Below are 6,000 nucleotides of genomic sequence, written 5' to 3'. Positions count from 1 at the left end.
AACTTTTGGTCTGTACTGTATATAAACATATATATATATATACAGTACAGACCAAAAGTTTGGACACAACTTCTCATTTAAAGGTTTTTCTGTATTTTCATGACTATCAAAATTGTACATTCACACTGAAGGCATCAAAATTATGAATTAGCACATGTGGAATTATATACTTAACAAAAAAGTGTGAAACAACTGAAACTATGTTTTATATTCTAGGTTCTTCAAAGTAGCCACCTTTTGCTTTGATGACTGCTTTGCACACTCTTGGCATTCTCTTGATGAGCTTCAAGAGGTAGTCACCGGAAATTGTTTTCACTTCACAGGTGTGCCCTGTCAGGTTTAATAAGTGGGATTTCTTGCCTTATAAATGGGGTTGGGACCATCAGTTGTGTTGTGCAGAAGTCTGGTGGATACACAGCTGATAGTCCTACTGAATAGACTGTTAGAATTTGTATTATGGCAAGAAAAAAGCAGCTAAGTAAAGAAAAAACGAGTGGCCATCATTAATTTAAGAATTGAAGGTCAGTCAGTGCGAAAAATTGGGAAAACTTTGAAAGTGTGCCCAAGTGCAGTTGCAAAAACCATCAAGCGCTACAAAGAAACTGGCTCAAATGAGGACCGCACCAGGAAAGGAAGACCAAGAGTCACCTCTGCTTCTGAGGATAAGTTTATCCGAGTCACCAGCCTCAGAAATCGCAGGTTAACAGCAGCTCAGATTAGAGACCAGGTCAATGCCACGCAGAGTTCTAGCAGCAGACACATCTCTTCAACAACTGTTAAGAGGAGTCTTTGTGCAGCAGGCCTTCATGGTAAAATAGCTGCTAGGAAACCACTGCTAAGGACAGGCAACAAGCAGAAGAGACTTGTTTGGGCTAAAGAACACAAGGAATTTACATTAGACCACTGGAAATCTGTGCTTTGGTCTGATGAGTCCAAATTTGAGATCTTTGGTTCCAGCCACCGTGTCGTTGTGCGACGAAGAAAAGGTGAACGGATGGACTCTACATGCCTGGTTCCCACTGTGAAGCATGGAGGAGGAGGTGTGATGGTGTGGAGGTGCTTTGCTGGTGACACTGTTGGGGATTTATTCAAAATTGAAGGCATACTGATCCAGCATGGCTACCACAGTATCTTGCAGTGGCATGCTATTCCATCCAGGTTGCGTTTAGTTAGACCATCATTTATTTTTCAACAGGACAATGACCCCAAACACACCTCCAGGCTGTGTAAGGGCTATTTGACAAAGAGGGAGAGTGATGGGGTGCTACGCCAGTTGACCTGGCCTCCACAGTCACCAGACCTGAACCCAATCGAGATGGTTTGGGGGGAGCTGGACCGCAGAGTGAAGGCAAAAGGGCCAACAAGTGCTAAGCATCTCTGGGAACTCCATCAAGATTGTTGAAAGACCATTTCCGGTGACTACTTCTTGAAGCTCATTAAGAGAATGCCAAGAGTGTGCAAAGCAGTCATCAAAGCAAAAGGTGGCTACTTTGAAGAACCTAGAATATAAGACATATTTTCCGTTGTTTCACACTTTTTTGTTAAGTATTTAATTCCACATGTGCTAATTCATAGTTTTGATGCCTTCAGTGTGAATGTACAATTTTCATAGTCATGAAAATACAGAAAAATCTTTAAATGAGAAGGTGTGTCCAAACTTTTGGTCTGTACTGTATATATATATATATATGTAAGTACTTGTGCAAAGTGCTTATACGTAGTGATGCGTACTGTGGTTATCTATAGCATACTTATGTGCACCTGTCTGTAAAAGTGTATATATATGTACCTGTGCAAAGTGTATATACAGTGAAGGAAATAATTATTTGATCCCTTGCTGTTTTTGTAAGTTTGCCCACTGACAGACATGAACAGTCTATAATTTTAAGGGTAGGTTAATTTTAACATTGAGAGATAGAATATCCCCCAAAAAATAAGAAAATCACATTGTATAAATTAGATAAATTTATTTGCATTTTGCAGTGAGATATAAGTATTTGATCCCCTACTAACCATTATGAGTTCTAGCTCCTACAGACCAGTTAGACACTCCTAATCCACTCGTTACCTGCATTAAAGACAGCTGTCTTACATAGTCACCTGTATAAAAGACTCCTGTCCACAGACTCAATTATTCAGTCAGACTCTAACCTCTACAACATGGGCAAGACCAAAGAGTTTTCTAAGGATGTCAGCGACAAGATCATAGACCTGCACAAAGCTGGAATGGGCTACAAAACCATAAGTAAGACGCTGGGTGAGAAGGAGACAACTATTGGTGCAATAGTAAGAAAATAAAAGAAATACAAAATGACTGTCAATCGACATCGATCTGGGGCACCATGCAAAGTCTCACATCGCGGGGGGTATCCTTGATCGTGCGGAAGGTGAGAGAACAGCCTAAAACTACACGGGGAACTTGTTAATGAGCTCAAGGCAGCTGGGACCACAGTCACCAAGAAAACCATTGGTAACACATTACACCTTAAATGTTTAAAATCCTGCAGTGCCTGCCGGGTCCCCCTGCTCAAGAAGGCACATGTGCAGGCCCATCTGAAGTTTTCCAATGAACACCTGGATGATTCTGTGAGTTATTGGGAGAAGGTCCTGTGGTCAGATGAGACAAAAATTTAGCTCTTTGGTATTCACTCAACTCGCCGTGTTTGGAGGAAGAGAAATGCTGCCTATGACCCAAAGAACACGGTCCCCACTGTCAAGCATGGAGGTGGAAACATTATGTTTTGGGGGTGTTTCTCTGCTAAGGGCACAGGACTACTTCACTGCATCAATGGAAGAATGGATGGAGCCAAGTACCGTAAAATTCTGAGTGACAACCTCCTTCCCTCTGCCAGGACATTAAAAATGGGTCGTTGCTGGGTCTTCCAGCAAGACAATGACCCAAAAACTGTTATGATCTGCAACATGAACTAAGGAAAGATAGGGGAAAGCTGTCCCTACAGTAAGACTAAGCTGAATCCCTACGATGTAGCGGGCTGCCTGTTCCTAGCGAACAGACCCGCCTTAGTCCTCGGCTAGTCTGAACGGAGACCTATAGCATAAGGGAAGGGGTCCCTAAAAGAACTAAGGACTGGGACAAAAAATGGGACACCTCCTAAACAGAGAAGTTGTTGCAGAACACAAAAATACAAACTTGACAAAAAGGTACTAAAGGTCCCAGAAGGACCAAGTGAACTGACAGAGATAGGCACAGAAGCACCTGGCTAGAGAAGCAGTAAAACACTGAAGGCCAGCAGAGCCAAAAGGGCGGAGCTTGAATATAAAGGCAAATGGTCACAAGACCGCAAAACACAAGAAGGAGGCAAAAAACAAACAGGAGGGTTCTAACAAAAACATACAGCCAAGGCAACAAAGGAGTGGCTCAAAAAGAAGCACATTAAGGTCATGGAGTGGCCTAGCCATTCTCCAGACCTTAATCCCATAGAAAACTTATGGAGGGAGTTGAAGCTTCGAGTTGCCAAGCGAAAGCCTCAAAATCTGAATGATTTAGAGATGATCTGCAAAGAGGAGTGGACCAAAATTCTTCCTGACATGTGCGCAAACCTCATCATCAACTACAAAAAGCATCTGACTGCTGTGCTTGCCAACAAGCGTTTTGCCACCAAGTGTTAAGTGTTGTTTGCCAGAGGAATCAAATACTTATTTCTCACTGCAAAATGCAAATAAATTTATCTAATTTATACAATGTGATTTTCTTAATTATTTTTGGATATTCTATCTCTCAAGGTTAAAATTAACCTACCCTTAAAATTATAGACCGTTTATGTCTTTGTCAGTGGGCAAACTTACAAAAACAGCAAGGGATCAAATACTTATTTCCTTCACTGTATGTATCTCTGTGCATTGTGGTTATCTGTGTATCTATGTGTGTATACACCCGCTGATAGCAGTACACTATATATTAGTACCTGAGACACTGTAGACAATATGTGTAAAGGTAAATATTCCTTAATGACGGTTTCCTGGGGGCAGACAAATCACCGCTGCATTTGGTCCAGAGGTGGAGGTGGCACGCTGACACCAGGGAATATATCAGCTAGATAAGCATCCTCGGACACACATTCAGCTGAAATATATTGCAATGCAGGGGATCTGCCAGCTCCCTGCACTGCAATACACGTCGCTGGCCAATTTGCAGCCAACAGCTGACCTCTGCATGCCCATGACTTGGGGCAGTGACGTCATGCGTGATGGTGGAGACACCGAAGTCAGCTGGCGGCTCCTGCGCTGGCTGCAGAGGAGGACGCTATGTGGCGTGGGAGCAGTGGAAGTGAGTAGAATCGTTTTTTTTTCATGTGTTGCAGAAGAACAAGACAAAATATCAAATCAAGGGGCATAGGATGGAGCACATTATCCAAGAAACAGAAACAGGATGGGGCACATTATATCAGGAAGGGGCACATTATCCAAGGGACGGAACCAGGATGGAGTACATTATCCAAGGAACAGGACCAGGATGGAGCACATTATATCATGAAGGGGACCAGGATGGGGCACATTATACCAGGATGGGGCACATTATACCAGGAAGGGGACCAGGATGGTGCACATTATCCAAGGGACGGAACCAGGATGGAGTACATTATCCAAGGGACGGAACCAGGATGGGGCGCATTATCCAAAGAACGGCACAAGGATGGGGTACAGTATACCAGGAAGGGGACCAGGATGGGGCACATTATACCAGGATGGGGCACATTATACCAGGAAGGGGACCAGGATGGTGCACATTTTACCAGGAAGGGGACCATGATGGGGCACGTTATCCAAGGGACAGAACCAGGATGGGGTACATTATCCAAGGAACAGGACCAGGATGGGGTACATTATCCAAGGAACAGGAACAGGATGGAGCACATTATACCAGGAGGGGACCAGGATGGAGCGCATTATCCAAGGAACAGGACCAGGATGGAGCGCATTATACCAGGAAGGGGACCAGGATGGGGCGCATTATACCAAGGGACCAGCATGGTGCAAATTATACCAGGAAGGGGACCAGGATGGGACGCATTATCCAAGGAACAGGACCAGGATGTAGCACATTATACCAGGAAGGGGACCAGGATGGGGCCACATTATACCAGTATTATACCATATTTAAAACAGTTCCATCCAGCTATACTATGTATTTCTGAAGCGCATATGGTAAAAGATAGGGTCCACTTAATGCATAAGCGAGAAATTGCCTATGAATGTCTTTTCAGTGTCATGTTCCTCGTAAATACCTGAAGATTTAGAAACAGATCAAAGTCTTTGGGTTTGTTTGTGGCACAAAAAGAAAATCCTTTTGATAATATTAATTTATCATCATTTTATAAAAGGTAGTCTGACAGATTAAAAATATTTGTGGGTATTATGGTTTGGGGCTTGGGGTAGGTTTATTTTCCCTCTTTTCTTTTTTTTGCATTCCTCTAGTAGGTTTTTTCTTTTCCCTGGTTTGGGAGAGAAGTATTGGTTAATTGCCCTTTCTTAGGAGATACAGCCCGTGTAAAAAAGGTACCAGACCTTTAGTACCAGTTGTGGTATTGTCCACTATGATAATATTGCTTGTTTTTTTAGTAGAGGAAACAATGTCTGATGTAGTGTCATATATTGAGAGGTCCAGTAGTGGAGTACAAATGGGATCTGAGAATTCGATTAGAGCAAGAGATTCAATTTCATTAGGTGGAATTAGACTTTAATTTATTGCCTCTAGTTGTCTCCATTTTATTTTTACTTAGACAAGCTCTTTCCCTTTCTTCATTGATTTCTTCATTGATTCTATTTCTTTGTAGTCTAATGTTGTCTAGATTTTTTTTGCATTAAGAACCGAAATGAAGGTAGAGGTTTTCCATTCAGAAGATGGAAGTATTGTATTAGAATTTTGCATAGGAGGAGAGTTTGTCAAATTTGTTCTCCTGCTCACAGTACTTTTTGTAGATTCAACTGTTGCAATTGATAAAGGTTCAATTCTATTTGGTAGGACAATTATTTTGTTAT

Source organism: Phyllobates terribilis, unplaced genomic scaffold (genome assembly GCF_046119375.1).
Source record: "Phyllobates terribilis strain yellow unplaced genomic scaffold, ASM4611937v1 Scaffold_49__1_contigs__length_9717188, whole genome shotgun sequence".
In the NCBI taxonomy this organism is placed as follows: domain Eukaryota; kingdom Metazoa; phylum Chordata; class Amphibia; order Anura; family Dendrobatidae; genus Phyllobates; species Phyllobates terribilis.
The sequence above is the reverse complement of the archived record's forward strand: the minus strand, read 5'-3'. Positions refer to the sequence as shown.